Source organism: Mobula birostris, chromosome 7 (assembly GCF_030028105.1).
Source record: "Mobula birostris isolate sMobBir1 chromosome 7, sMobBir1.hap1, whole genome shotgun sequence".
Classification (NCBI taxonomy): Eukaryota; Metazoa; Chordata; class Chondrichthyes; order Myliobatiformes; family Myliobatidae; genus Mobula; species Mobula birostris.
In genome coordinates this window covers 111,871,860-111,888,392 of record NC_092376.1, presented here as the reverse complement: position 1 = coordinate 111,888,392, position 16,533 = coordinate 111,871,860, and the positions used below count along the sequence as shown (strand labels likewise).

The following is a 16,533-nucleotide window of genomic DNA, read 5'->3' as shown; positions in this document are numbered from 1 at the left end:
AATGATTATTGACTGCAGCTTTATGAACTTACCCACGCCTAGAATGGGGCATTTGGCCCATCTCTGAAGAAGAGTTTTCAGCTCCTCAAGCCAGCCACATTGAAACCCCACAATGCACCAGCAGTTGGAGCTCAGTAAAGCCATGGATGACCCAGCAACACTCACAATGCGCTGGAGGAACTCAGCAGGTCAGTCAGCATCAGTTGAAAAGATTAGTCGACGTTTCGGGCCGAAACCCTTCATCAGGACTGAAGGAAGAACTTTGGGGAGGGTTTGAAGAATGCTGGTAGTTGAAAAAAACAGTAATTTGAAAGACAAAGGGGTGGGGGAGGGGAAGCAGGGAGGTGATTGGCAGGAGAACAATGCACAGTAGTAGAAGGGAGCGGAACTATGAGGGAGGTGGTGTGAAATGGGGATAGAGGAAGGGAGGGGGAGGGAATTACCGGAAATTGGAGAATTCTGTGTTCATACCAAGGGGCTGGAGACTACCTAGACGGTATATGAGGTGTTGCTCCTCCAACCTGAGTTTAGACTCATCATGGCAGTAGAGGAGGCCATGTATGGACATATCTGAATGGGAATGGGAAGCAGAGTTGAAGTGAGTGGCTACCGGGAGATCCTGTCTGTTGTGGCGGATGGAGTGGAGGTGCTCGACGAAGCGGTTCCCCAATCTGCATTGGGTTTCACCGATGTAGAGGAGGCTGCACCGGGAGCACCAGATGCAATAGATGACCCCAACAGATTTGCAAGTGAAGTGTTGCCTCACCTGGTCTAGCCACCCACTTCAACTCTGCTTCCCATTCCCATTCAGATATGTCCATACATGGCCTCCTCTACTACCATGATGAGGCTGAACTCAGGTTGGAGAAGCAACACCTCGTATACCATCTAGGTAGTCTCCAGCCCCTTGGTATGAACGTAGAATTCTCCAGCTTCTGGTAATTCCCTCCCCCTCTCTTCCTCTATCCCTATTTCACACCACCTCCCTCATAGTTCCGCCTCCTTCTACTACTGCGCATTGTTCTCCTGCCAATCACCTCCCTGCTTCCCCTCCCCCACCCCTTTGTCTTTCAAATTATTGTTTTTTCAACTACCAACATTCTTCAAACTCTCCCCAAAGTTCTTCCTTCAGTCCTGACGAAGGGTTTCGGCCCGAAATGTCGACTAATCTTTTCAACTGATGCTGACTGACCTGCTGAGTTCCTCCAGCGCATTGAGAGTGTTCCTTTGACAACAGCATCTGCAGATTATTTTGTGTTTACGATGACCCAGCAAGTAGGCCGTTTCCTGGAGAGGATGGAATCCAATGTGATGCCATCAAACATCTCTACTGGAACATCTTGACAGGCCTGTTTATATGTGCTGGATGGAACATGCAATTCCTTGTGCTGTGAAGATACAGGGTTACAATTATGGTCACATTTTTAAAAGAGCAAAGGTGACAGGAGTTACTGCAATAATTACTGCAGCATTTCCCTTCTAAGCATCACTGGAAAGCCTTTTGTATGTGTTCCCTTTGTAAACTGCCCCTCTGGAGAGGGCATTTGCAGTGAGTTGTGTAACTTCTGAACAGAATGGTAAACCACTGTTCTCCAGGAGGAAAAGCAAGTAATGAAGAAAGTGGCTATGCATTGCCTTCATAGATCTTGTTAAGACCTTTGAACTTGCACATAAAAAGGAATTGTTCCAACTGTTGGAAGAGATCAGCTATCCTCCAAAGCTTCTCAATAGGATCAAGTCTTTCCATGTAGGTGTGAAAAATATCATTCAATGTGATGGCTCAGCCTTGGACCCATTTGAGTGTATATAGCAGAGTTAAACAACATTGATCCTCCAACCTTTTTTAGGATCTTAGTTGTCCTCTTCATTGAATGCGTCTTTTGGGACAGTTACAGAACAAACCTACCCTCACATGGGGTCAAACGGAAAATATTCAGTCTCAGGACTTAGAGCCAAAACAAAATGCATTCAGTCTTCATCAGAGATTTATTCCTTTCCCTTCATAGAACAGTGACGCATTTTCCACGTGTGCTGGGTTTTTGCCTCGCTTTTTCCTGGCAAAAAGCAGTGTGAAGGCACCAGATGTGAGTGAACCCCTGCTTTCATTGATAATATTGGCTATGTTTTTGGTGGTAGATACCAAATTTAAAGACTTTTTGGTTCACTATCATCAATAACATTTTATTGAAGCAGATGTCAACTTACACATTAGGAAAACTGCCACGGCTCACAAATGAGTTGTGATTAAATAACAGACTGAGCACACAAAATCCAGTGTATTCAAAGCATGTGACATCAGTGCTCTATGATTCTAAACCATGTTCTCTAGTCTCTTGAATAGATTAGAAATAACTTCCAAATGCACTGTAGCATACTCTGACCATATTTTGGAAGAATCAAATTACATTCTGATGTCCTGGATCCTGCACAGATCCCAAGAATTTGCAGGCTGTTCAGGCAAATGACTACATAATAGTTCAGTCATAATCACTGAGCAATGGCTGAGTTCCCAAAGACTTTTCTTCCTCTGCAGAAAATTAGCCACAGTAAAGGATTAATTGGATGTCCTCACCTGTACTGATATCAAATGCAAGAACCAGGAGGCAACTACTCAGGAGGACTGATGTCAGTTGAACTATTAACTCAGCAAAGACCTCCAAAAATAGAAACAAAGCAAACACCAGATATGGGGGTGATAAAAGTCAGTTAGAGGCACAAATAGATGCATAGACTCACAAGATGGCACTGAGCTGTGATCGGTTTTAGCTATTTTTTAATGTTTCATTTTGGGTTTTGGGAAGATGGTTTTTGGGACAGAGAGGGGAATTAGGGAGTTAGGTTAGGATTTTAGTGACAGGGATTTGAGGGAGTTGGAGGATAGGCTGGAGTTTTAGGTCTTTGCTCCACACTTGAAGACCAGCGATGTGGATGTGAGACATTCACGGACCGGGTTGGAAGGTATGGCTGACAGGCTAGCGTGAGTGAAGGCTGGTGGCTCCCCTGTGGTCAGTGAGTTGTTAGCTGGTTCTGGAGTCAGAGTTCTGTGCGGGCAGGAGGAATGAGGTCCAATGACCCTCCTGGTTCACAAATCGGTGACACTGGAGTTTGAGGTTCTGTTATTGGCATTTCACTATGTTTTGATGTGCAAGTGATAAATAATCTTGAATCTAGACACTGTTAATACTGCAAAGTTTGCCGTTTTGCAGGTGAGACTGTGCAAACATTGGCACTGCTCTTCAGCAGATATGAGAGCCCTATCTTAGGCACATGTCTATATAATAGTGTCTTGAGCCTGAAGAATCCTATGATGATGATACAGGGAGTGTATTTGCCTATTGTGACTTGGAAAAAATGTGATAGAAAATATTCTGAACAATACCACAGTGCTTTGCAAATTGACAACTTCTCTGTATTATCCTGGTCCCTTTTCCTTTCAGTGATCAAATTGGTAAAATATTTTTTGCTTACCTCAAATTAAGATTGGTAATCTTGAGTACTGGAACAATTCTCTTTCATCCTTCTTTCCTAGAACTTTCTTAATATATATGTCTACATATATTCTATTAATGGTTTGAGTTCTCAGCTTATTGGATCATCTCCTCTGCCACATAAAGTTTAAAATTGCTTGGTAGGTAAGAAGTTAATGTTCTTTTCTTTTCAATCATCTTTGTACTCTGAAGAACAGTAATAATCCAATATTGTCCTCTGATTTGTCTCTCGTAACTTGTCTGGTACTGCAAATAAAATACCCGCTGAGTAGTAGGTACTTTCCATTTGCCCCAAAAGATTATCTTTGACCGGTTCTATTTTCTTACTGCTATCATCTGCAAATTACCTCCTTGATAACCATTATCAGTCATGTGGTGGGAACTTTATTGATTTTCACTGTACTGTAGAATGCTCATGACGTTCACATTGATTATAGTGCAATAATGTAATAGAATATTTTGCAATATATTCTGATGTGCAGTGTTTGAATTGTAGTTGTAAAGTTAGTTTCAGTTTTGTCCTTTTTTTTTCCTAACAATATCTTATAAGTACGAATACAAGGTACCACAAAATGGAAACTGGGTTTTTGCTCTGTCTGCATATAATAGTTCTGTGCACCCTTTGGTTTTACTTGAAATTAATTTTCTAAGGCTCTGCATGTGAGAGTTTTAGTATTATGTAAAGTTGAGGTTAAGGCAGAGTTTTGAAGGTAGCAAATAGTTAATGAGTAGTCACAATTCATGTCTCAGCTGGCTTGTATACAAATTTATTATAATTATATGAAGGATACAGAGATTTAGAAAGCAGCAGAGTTAGGCAATGCATTTGCTTTGCGAAATTCATGCTGAAAACAAAAATAATTTCTAGATGTACATTCTATACATTTCTCTGATATTAAATGTACTTATTGAACCCTAATTAACCTATTGAAAACATTGACATTACTTAATGGAGAATGTAGTTGTGTAATTAGTTTATAAAGTGGATATAAGAATTTATCATGAAGACAATGGCGTGAGTGTGGCAAAAGTCAACATAAAAATACTGTATTTTGTAGGTAAAGTGTACGTAAATATAACTTTGCAATACTCCTGTTGCTACCCAGGTAAATGAAATTGTAGCAAAGGTTTATGTACTAGGGAATCATTTAATGATTACATGCCAACTATTCTACTTACCGAGAGAGTTCTTTACCATGACTGCAGTTTACATACCAGACTAGCATTTAGCAGATTGAGTGCCATGATTAACAAACAAAAACAGCCTACCCTGATGCTTTTCTCATTTTTGCTATGGACTTCAGCCAGGCTAGCTTGAAAAAAAATCTCTGGCCAGCGACCATCAGCACATCACCTGCAGCACCAGAGAATCCAACACACTTGACCACCGCTATGCTACCTTCAAGAATGCCTACCATTCTATTGCTTGATCACATTTTGGGAAATCTGACCATCTGAATGTCCTACCTGAGTACAGAAAGAGACTGAGGAGCAAGGCACCAAAGGCAAGGACAACAAAGAGGTAGTCACAGCAGGGAGAGGAACGGCTACAGGACTGCTTCGTATTGGTGGACTGGGCCAGGTCTGAGGACTCATAAGAGGGCTGAATAAATATGCCATGGTTTCACAGACTTTATAAAGATGCTTATGGATGAGTATACCCCCACCAAATCATTCAGCGTTTTCCCCAACTAGATGGTCTGGTGAATGAAAAGATTCAAAATTATGGTTGTCATTTTGTTATTTTAATGACTAGTTTAAGAAGCATGTGGTGCAGATCTCCAGGTGGCCTCTTGGGTATCCTGGGCTGTAAGAGTTCTCGTTTGGCTCTGTCAGCAGCAGCAATGTTTATAATATTCAAGTATGGTCATGACTATGGCTATACAACCAATACTGTGCATTAAGGTGTCTACTGCACCATAAATTCCACACCACGAGCACCTTCATGAACAAGGTTAGATCAGAAGTAGAATTAACAGTCCTTGTATCTTTTGACAAACAGTTCACAATTTAATTAAGAAGCCCCATGCAGCTGAATGTGAATGCCTATTATTTGACTGTTGTGAATCATGTTAATCTGTTTAACATTTTTGTATTGGCTGGTTTCCTATAAAGTCTTACATTGTGACTTTGTTTTGCCTGAGAAACATGTCTGTGAAAGCAAATAGTAGCTACCTCTGGAGGCTTTTTCATATTTGTACTATCTCGCCACTATTTCTGGATTATGTAGAAATTTCAATCAAAATTTAATACTGTAAATATATTGTAATAAATCATAGGGATAGAATTAGGCCATTTGGCCCATCAAATCTGTTCTGCTCTTTGACCATAGACGATTTACAGTATTATTTTCTCTCAACCCTTTTCATCTGCCTTCTCCCTGTAGCCTTTGACACCTTTACTAACCTATTACTCTCCGTTTTAAATGTACCTGATGACTTGGCCTCCACAGCCATTTGTGGCAACGAATTGCGCATATTTATAACCCTATGGCTCAAGAAGTTCCTCCTTATCCCAGTTCTAAATGGACCTCCTTTTTATTCAGAGGCTGTGCCCTCTGTTCCTGGTCTCTGCCAATATAGGATTCATCCTCTCTACGTCCACTCTTTCCAGGCCTTTCAATATTCAGTACATTTCAATGAGATCTTTCCCTCCTCCCTTTAAACTCCAGTGATTATAAACAGATTCAGAGCTGTCAAATGCTCCTATTTTAACCCTTCCATCCCCAGGATAATTTTTGTAAACCCTCTCTGGGCTCTTTACATCTGCGGCCCAAAACTGTTCACAATACTCCATATGTGGTCTGATCAGTGCCTTCAGCCTCAGCATTACGTACTTGTTATATTCTCATCCTCTTGAAATGAAGGCTATCATTGCCTTTGCCTTCCTTGCTACTAGCTCAACCTGCAAGTTAACCTTTAGCTAATGCTGCACTAGGACTCACAAGTCCCATTGCACCTTTGATTTCTGAATTCTCTGCCCATTTCAAAACCAGTCTATGCTTTTAATCTATGGACCGAAGTGCGTGACAATGCGTTACCCTATGCTGTGTTCCACCTGTTTAATGCTCTTGGATTTCCATTACAGTTCAGAGGCGCCTTCAGACATTAGCATAAGATCAGATGCTTCCATTTTATCTTCAAAGTATGACTTTATTTTTTCTGTCCCTATTTTCCTTTAATCTTTGCAAGATAAAAGTGCAAAGGTTATATCGTCACCTTCAGCCATGTAGTTGGGTGTAACTCGGGGATCAGCATGGTATTGTAGATTATACACATCTGTCCAAGTTTGAAATGGTAGTTCATCTATGTTTTGGCAGAGTAACATATTGTGTCTTTGTCTTCCTTTTTCAGAGGAGAGGAAGGGGAAGGGTGCTGTCACTGGAGTCAGCTCTGGGTTTCAACACTTTTATATAGCTTGCTACAGTTGTAGTGATGGTGAAATGTACTTTTGTGTAATATACCAAGCTTTGAACTTCTTTTGTGAAGGAATTACAAAAAAACAAGCAGTTTTTAAAAATCAGAAATGGGTAGTCTGGGAGATTCAGGGATTTACCCTTTGTTCGAGTGGCTTTTTGATCACCTTGCAAACCTTTTCTGAAGCAAATTGTCATCTGTTTTGCCACTAACTCGAAAGCTTGTTTCATTTGTGAAGTTGTATTGATTTAAATGTAAATTCATTTCATTAACAATCTTGTATTATATGTTTAAATACCTCAATTTTTTTTTTTTTTTGAAGCTTGATCTATATATTTTAGCCTCATTACTAATTTATTTTGATCTATTCACCAATTCTTTATTGAAAATTTCCAAGGAAGTAGTCTTCCTGACCAGGGTAGATATTTTGATCTATAGTAAGGTCTTGGCAGCATATGGTATAGCTATCGATCTCCCTCAAATTATTAATTAACTGACTGAAGGAACCTTCCTCACTGACCTGGGGTGGCTGATTTAAAAAAAAATAAATAAATACACATATTTCTTTGAGCAGTAACTGTTTGAGAGGTCATCGCCCAGACCACTTTTACAGCTTGGCAGTTTAGCAGATGACAACTGCTCAAGTAGCTTTGTGTGACAATGACCTGGAAGATTATGGAGTGTGTGCCTATTAAATATTTCAAGTGATTTATGCTGAGCTCATGCTTTAGAGTAGCTTTTGTTTATATCTGTGTACTTTATTCAAAAAGTCATATGAAGTTACATTTTAAGAGTGGGAGTAGGACATTTTGACCCTTTAACCTCATCTATTTAATGATATCATGCCTGATCTAACTTAAATCTCAAATCTATAATCCCTTCTACCCTGGTAGCCCTTCACCTCCTTGTTTATCATGTATTTGTCCACCTCTGCTTTTCAAAAAAATCAGCGACTTTGCTTCTGCAACTCTTCCAAAAAAAAGACCATTTCAAAGACTTGCATCTCTCTAAGAGAGAAAATTTCACTTCATCTTAATCTTAAATGTATTTTTAATCAGAAAATATAAAGCAGTGGAACAGACCCATCACCCTGTGATGTCTGAGCCAACCATGATTGCAATTTATACTAATCCAATCTGTCTGCACCTTGCATATATCCCTCTGTTCTTCCTGTTTATGTGCCTTTTAAATGTTGCTATCTTATCTACTACTTTCACCTCCTCTTGCAGCATGTTCCCCTCATCCACCACTCTGAATGTAAAGAAAAACTTGCCTTGTAAATTGTCTTGAAACTTTTCCCCCTTGTGCCATTAAAGCTCTGGCTGCCAATGTTTGGCAGCTTCAGCCTGGCAAAAGGATTCTGACTACCTACTCTACATCAGTGGTTCTCGTAATTTTATATACTTTTTATCAGGCTACCCCTTAGCCTCCAGCACTTCAGAGAAAACATACCAACTTTTTTTTCTCCCTTCTGATAGATACTAGTCTGTAATCCAGGCACCTCTCCCCAAAGCCTCTGCATCTTTACTGTAATATGGCATCCAGAACTGCACACAATACTCCAAATGTAACCTGACCAAAGGTTTGTATTGCTGTAGTCTGACTTGCCAACTTGAAGATTTATTAGCCCAACGGATGAAAGCAAGCATGTCATACACCTTCTTTACCAGACTGTCTACTTGTTTCCAGTTTTGGAGAGCAATGGGCATGCACACCATGATCCCTCCATGATGAACCAAAGTAAAGGGTCTTGCCGTTTACTTTGTACTTTCCTCTTACATTTAACTTCCCAAAGTGCAACATCTTAAACTTGTCTGAATTTAATTTCTCCATCCATACTAAAAGTCCCTTAATTTTAGATTCTACTACAAGACTAAACATTCTTTCCATATTCATCCTGCCAAGTCTATTTGTGTGGTTCAATCAGTGTACCTTGTGTGTGTCTAAATTTCAGCAGGTACAAGCCTAGGCTGCCCGGTCATTCCCATTAATAGAAGCTATCTGTTATGGGTATTAGATCCATAAGGTAAACAGCACTCTATTTTCTCTCAGCTCCTGAACCTTGCAGGTCAATTTCTTGCTGCAGGACAATAACTATATAACCATATAACAATTACAGCATGGAAACAGGCCATCTCGGCCCTCCTAGTTCGTGCCGAACTCTTACTCTCACCTAGTCCCACCAATTTGCACTCAGCCTATAACCCTCCATTCCTTTCCTGTCATTGAGTTAATTTGTTCATACCCAGGTGAATGACTAAGTGAAAGGAGACTAACTATCTTTTTGAAGAAGAAAGTTTTGTAACCCTTCTTACAAATTCATTTTACCCATAATATGCCGGGGACAGAGATGGGAGTTAGGGGTCAGGCTAGGGTTTTAAGATGACAAGGACAGTGATGCGGACACGGGGCATTCACTGATTGGGCCAGGATGTCCGGCTGACGGACCAGTGTGGATGAAGGCTGGTGGCTCTGCTATGGTCAATGAGTTGCAGGCAGGAGGAATGTGGTCCATTGACACCGAGTTTGCAAATTGGTGAGACCAGAGTTCAAGGCCTAGTGTTCAGGGTCCTGTCATCGCGAGTCTAGAGTTTGAGGCCGGATTTTCTGTGATTGGTAGATTCTGTGGGCAATGCTGATCAAGGTCCGAGGGTTGAATTGGAAGTCTGGAAGTCGAAGCTCGTTGCCCGGAGCCCCGGGTTTGTGCATCTGAGCTTGCAGGGGTTATCAAAGGCCCGTTGTCAGGGAGTCCACTGGAGGCTGGAGCCCCATGAATACGGACTGTTGCAGTTAGAGGACTGTGGTGTGGGTGGCAGGGAGGAACAGGGCTTGCTTTGTTATTGTTTTGTTGCTTGTTGTGTTCTGATTTGCCAAGTGTTGTGGGCATGCTATTTTGGCACTGGAATGTGTGACGACTCTTGCAGGCTGTCCCCAGGTCACCCTTGGGTGTGTTGGTTGTTAATGCAAATAACACTTTTCACTGTATATGATTACCAAACTTGAATCTTAAAACTACCTTTTGAATTAAATTGTATCATGTAGTGTGACCTGGACAATCTACATCATGCTGTTTATTGATTACTGCTTAGTTCTTCAGCATCATCCCCTTAGTACTAATCAACAAGCTCCAAAGCCAGGATCGTTGTACCTCCCTTTGCAAGTGAATCCTTGACTTCCTCATTGGACCACATACATTGCAGATTGGAAATAACATACCCTTTTTGCTGACAGTGTGCACAGGCACACCTCAATGATGTGTTCTATTCTCATAGAATGTATTCACTACACTTGTGACTGCATGTCTAGGTACGGCTCAAACACCGTCTGTAAATTCACCTTTAACAGAACAGATGGTGATGAGGCATACAGGAGTGAGATAGTTGAGTAGTGTTGCAATGACAACCTTGCACTCAACGCCAGTAAGATTGAGTAATTGATTGTGGACTTCAGGGAGGTGAGTTTGGGAAAACACATTGTTCCTAGGTGTCTCCCTTTCAGATGATCTATCCTGAGCCCAATATGTTTATGAATCACAAAGAAGGCATAGCAACTGCAGAGGAGATTTGGTACATCACCAAAGACTCCAGAAAATTGCTACAGATGTATGGTGGAGATCGATTGCATCACCAACTGGTATGGAGGCTCTAATGCACAGGTCAAAAAAAAGCTGCCAAAGTTTGTCGACACAGCCAGCTCCACCATGGGCATCGCGGACATATTCAGAAGGCAGTGTCTCAAGGTGAAATTCATCTTTAAGGACCCTCGCCATCCAGGACATGCCCTCTTCTCATTACTACCATCAGGGAGGAGGTACAGCAGCCTGAAGATGCCCATTCAACGTTTTAGGAACAGCTTCTTCCTGTCTACCATCAGATTTCTCAACAGTCTGTGAACACTACCTCATTATTTTGCTCTCGCTTTACATTATTTATTTTTAATAACCTTTCTTGTATATTGAACTGTACTGCTGCCACAGAGCAACAAATTTCATGACGTCAGTGATGATAATTGTGATTCTGACAATTGCATATGTTGTAACCAGATGCTTTAAAGCCGTGAGCTTGTTCCTATGCTGTACTGTTCTAAAATCAGTCGTTTTGTTGAGCTAATATCTGACCCATGCATCTCCAATAACATGGATGTTTTGAATATTATTTCATCTGTTTCAATGTGAGTATGAATACAAGAGGCTGGGGTAACATTCTGATTTAAAACTGATCATTCAAGATGAGAGTTATCATCTTCATTATGTGCTATGTCATATGGCTTAGGTGATCATAGTCTTTGACCGTGATAGTTCCTGGCAAATTTTTCAGCAGAAGTAGTTTGCCATTGCCTTTTGAGCAGTGTCTTTACAAGACAGGTGATCCCAGCTATTATCAATACTCTTCAAAGATTGTCTGCCTGGCTTCAGTGGTTGCCTAACCAGGACTTGTGATGAACATCAGCTTCTCATACAGCCTTCCACCACCTGCTCCCATGCTTCGTGACCCTGATTGGGGAGGCGCCGGTGGGAGAGAAACTAGGCAGTTGCTAAACCTTGCCCAAGGGTGACCTGCAGGCTAGCCGAGGGAAGAAGCCCCTCTCCCCCCCCGGGTAGAGACTTAGCTCCACCCCACCACTCAAAGGCTAAGAGTATGACTCATGTAAGGAATAACATAACATGAAGCTTAAATTATTAAAATGCTGTGTATAGTTATTTAGTCGCGTACAAAATTCTGATGCTCAAATCAAATAGCATGCGTAAATTGTCTCTATTGTGATGGTTTTGATCTCTCAAAAACCCGTACCTCCATCAGTTGAACAGGTTTGTGGATCACCTTCCTCAATACTTGGCTGTCATAGAAATTTATGCTTGCATTGTCATGTAAGTGGTGAGGCTCGCCAGTGGGTTCACAACAGACCCATTCTCGGTGAAGACTGGTGTCATACAAGCTAAGTTATTACCCAGTACATTTCTGTATCCTTGTTGCAGTGCAGGGTTGGAGTTAATCGTCAGAACCAAAGGGAAGCTGTCCGACCAAAGGTAACTGCACTTTAAATCAAGGTTATCCAAACTGCGTAATTGGGCCTCAGTATGCAGATGATATTTCTGTTACAACATGTTAAGAGGCTGAGTTCTAAACCATCGTTAAAGTTCTACTAAAAAAATACAAAATAAACAATATCTGCAAGACAGAATCCTCAACTGACCGATTGCACCACACTGCCCACTTACAGTAAAAATTCATGGTAAGACCCTGGAAAATGTGGGCCACTTTCCATACCTCATGAGCCACCTTTTGGCAAAATGATGTCTTGATGAAGAAATTCATTATTGCCATCAAAAGACCAGCAAAGGGTTTGATCTTTAGAGGTAAAGTGTATGTGAATATCAAGACTTCAGATATAGCACAAAACATTGTCTACCTATGATTTCTGCTTTCCAAAATACTCTCATGATCTGGACTGTCTATAGCAGACATCACAGAGCACTGGGAAATGCTTTAAATTCATTGGATGGACAAGCAAAGTTTCTTCAGTATTAAGGATGTAATTGCATTCACTTAACTACTGTACATTGGACAGGCCAAGTCATTCACATGCCCAACACCAAACTCTCAAAATAGCCACTCTATTCCAAGCCTTGTCAAAGGAACGGGTTACTAGATCAACAGTGGAAAAGATTTCAGTATGTTCTCAGAGCATGTTTTATAAAATGTAACATTCCCACCAGCTGCTCAAAATAACTGTCTATGACTATTCAGAAGTGAAGGAGCATTTGGGTTGGTATTGGCATCTTGACACTCTGCCTCTGGGAACACACTGAAGCTCCTGTGTAAGTTGCAGGAAGGGTGGACAATATCACAAGCCACCAGAGGTGTTCCATGGAATGTACCTGGTCTTTCATTGCTTTCATTAGGCGCTTGAGAACTCATAAAACTGGATGGAGTCAAGTGGTTGTCAATTCCTGAAGATTGCCTAAGGTTGTATTCATTTTGAAGCTGACTGGAAAGCAGCATTGATTGAAATTGGGTGATATAACCCAGTGTATGCTTTCATTTTAAAAAATTCTTCATGTTTCACTGTAACAATTTGTTTTAATGGTTCTCACAGTAATCATGACTTGAGGAACAATAAGCTAGCAATCATATCTGACTCTTGTGATTGTTTCCATGTGTATAGAAATGTGTGCTATCCCTTGAATTGCAATACCAGTAAAAGTTTGTGTAAGTTAATAATGATTAGTCAGAAAAATATCGTTGTCTAAGAATTTTGACTACAAGAATCCTCAACACTTGGGTACTTTTAAAATTTCAATTTTGCAGTAGTAAATAGTAGTAGTAATGGACCCAGAAATAGTTTCAGTAGTTACTGACAGTTTTACCATGCAACGTACACAGTAAGTGTAAAGAACATGGACAACAATTGCCTTTAATTTTCAGTTGGTTGTGATCTTTGCTTGTTTCATGATCGTGGCATATGTTCACTCTGATACTGACAAATCCATTCTTTCAATACACGATCGAGATCTTCATTTTTCGCTTTATGCAGAGTTTTTCTATTTTTCATTAACTTCTGTTCATTACATATGTGAGGTCACTTCTCAGAGTTACTTGTGGTATGTAGTGACCTGCGCATCACCTGGGAATCTTCCTACTGTCCTGTGGAATTTTCCATTTAGACATGTCAGCAGTCAAAAAAAAAAATTGGAATTTGAAGGTATTCGGATTTTGGAATTTCAGATAAGGTCTGCTCAAATAAGATATTTGGCTACATTAGCAATTAAAATATGATTTTCTTTATTTTGTGTGGCATTATTGAGGAGTCCATTGGTTGGGGTCGACCATGGATGTTGCATCCTAGCCATCTCTGTGTATGCAAGCCAGGACAATATGATATGGAGAGCAAGCTGTTGCCCATACAGCAGGCTCCCCCTCTCCATGCAGTTGATGAATTCAGAGGAATGGCAGAGACATCACGAGTTGCCAGTCAGCGTTGAACTCAATGTAGGACTGCTTTAGGGATTACAGCTCTGGATTTTTCCTGTGGGTTTATTCCAGAAGCCTTCCCCATGAGTGGGTAGAGCTGCAAGGCAGCAGAGGTATGAGATCAGAGTTTTCCTTCTTGATAATCTGCCAACTATGGCTGGCGAGCCCCATCTGCTGTGGCATTATACTCTTAGGTAAATGAGGCAAATGGGCTGAATTGCCTCCTCAATATAAAGTGCTTCCAGTGCGGAGGACATTTTTTTAAGCACTGACATGGTGATGAAGCAAACCATTGGGATCTATATAACCATTGAGTCATATATAAGATGGGTGGTAAGTCATTTTCCCAGGGCAGGGGAGTCCAAGTCTAGGCACATTGGTTTAGGGTGAGTGAGGAAAGATTTAAAATAGACCTGAGGAGCAATTGTTTTTCACGGCTGGTGAGTATATGGAACAAGCTGCCAGAAGAAAAGTTTGAGACAGGTATGATAGTAACATTTTAAAAAGTGCTAATATATGTGTATGGAGGGGTGGAGTTGGAGGGATATGAGCTGAATGCAGGAAATTGGGGCTAGCTGAGTGGGCACCATGTTCAGCATGAACTTGATGGGCTGAAGGGCTGGCATTTGTGTTTTGCTCTATAACTATCCACTGAATGATTTTTTTGCATGTTATATACAAATGTGACGAGGATTGTTTAACATTGATAAGACAGCCGGATTAAAAGGATCATTTTTGATATGGTGTCTTTGACTAGAGGGGTTCTACAAGGATCTGTTTTTGATGCCCTGTTATTTGTAATCTAGATCAATATTTTGGATGAGTGGATCAGGTACAATTATGTTCAAATTTTCAGATGCAGGCTGACAATGTGGGCAGGGAAGAGAATGCAGAGAGATTTCAAAGGAACGTAGACAGGCCAAGTGAATGGGGAAAGGCATGGCAGATGGAATATGTTGATGCTAAAGACCACAGATGGAGTATAATGTGGGGAAAAAGTGAAGCCATTCAATCTGAAAGTAAAATAGAGAGGGATATTTTTAAATGTTGCACAGAAGGGTGTGGGTGTCCTTGTGCATGAATCACTAGAGTTAAGATGCAGACACAGCAAGCAATGAGGAAGGCAAACCTTTTGGCTTTTATTGCAAAAGAATTTGAGTGCACAAGTAGAAAGGTCTACTGGACTGGCAGGTTTGTGGTAGGGAAACTAATCAGACTTAGTCTATACTGTTTTGAGTTTAAAAGACTACTTCACATCAATGAAATGTAGACATTTTTAGAGGGTTTAGCAGGGTAGATGTAGAGAGGATGTTTCATCTGGCTTGAGTATTTAGAATCCAGTGTCCTAGTCTTGAAAGTGAGGTGCAGATGGGAGAGGAGATTCTTCACACAGGACACAGAGCCTTTGGAATTTTTCCACCAACAAGGACTATGGAAATTCAGTTGCTGAGTATATTGGAGAGCAGTCAATAATCTTTAAGTGCAATATGATAGGCACAAGAAATAGAAGATAAATGGAAAGCCTAATTCTGAACTTCACGATACAGAGAAGACACAAGGAGCTGAATTACCTGCTCATTATTTCTCTATCATGTTTTGCTCAAATTAACTGGTAAAGTGATAATTGAAAACTCACCATTATCTTGCATTTTCCTTTATGCAAAACTATTTGACTCCTTTCAAAAAAATTATGCTAAAATGGATAGCTCATAAGCAACACCCCTTGAAATAGTTCCATTTCAGTATAGCAGGGGTTTAATTGGAATCATGAGATTAAATAATTGATATTGAATGTTCATAAAATGCTGGTTGGGCCTCAACTTGAATGTTATATCTAGATCTGGATATCACACTTTGCATTGGTGTGAAAGCTCCACAGAGTACAGGTAAGGTTTATTAGGATGGTTTGAAGAGGGAGACATTTCTGTTGCATTCATGATTAGAGAATATGGTCTTGTTCTTTGAATGGAAATTTGATGGTGTTGGATAAGATCTTTACAAATTTACAAGAGGATAAGTAGAGAGAAACATCCCTTTTAAGGACATAAAATTAGTGTTTGATTAAAAGATTCAGTAGTACTGTAAGGATTTTTTTTGATGAATGGTCATGATCCAGAGTAAACTGGCAGAATTTGGTGAATGCAGATCAAATCGTTATTTGGGTAAGAAATGGATAAACGGGGCTGATTGGATTGCGCTACAAGAACTGGATTGATTTGACGGTTCAGATTGCCTCGTTCTGCATGTTGCTGTGTCAATTCCCCTTTGTGCCAACTGTACACTTTCCTTCTCTTTGAATGTATCCTCTTCTATTTATCATTCAGTTTATTAGGCTTAATCATCATTCTTAATGTTTATGCTTTCTCCTTTTATAGTGTATGATGAGATTTCTAGATTTCTGGCAGAGATTTGCTGCAATGTTTGGTAACCTTTGGTGTATAATATTTTTAGTTTTCATTGTAACATTAATATGAGCAAATTTTTGCAATTTCATGCCCAAGTGCTTTTTCTTCATTTATCGAATGGGAAGATTATGCTTTGTTTCTAAGACTGGTACATACAGTTCTAATTTTCTGGATTCCATCCAGGTGTCCACATTATGGGCTCAACCTGTCTGGGAAGAGTGTGGGCACCTTAGAGGATAATCCTGAGCTGGGT

The 16,533-nt window shown here is 40.4% G+C and overlaps 1 protein-coding gene across 2 annotated transcripts in view; it reads left to right on the top strand.

Annotated features, from left to right (window-relative positions):
• The window catches only part of fam53c (family with sequence similarity 53 member C), a 106,364-nt gene that overhangs the window by 13,311 nt on the left and 76,520 nt on the right, over positions 1-16,533 (top strand). The window lies entirely within an intron of this gene.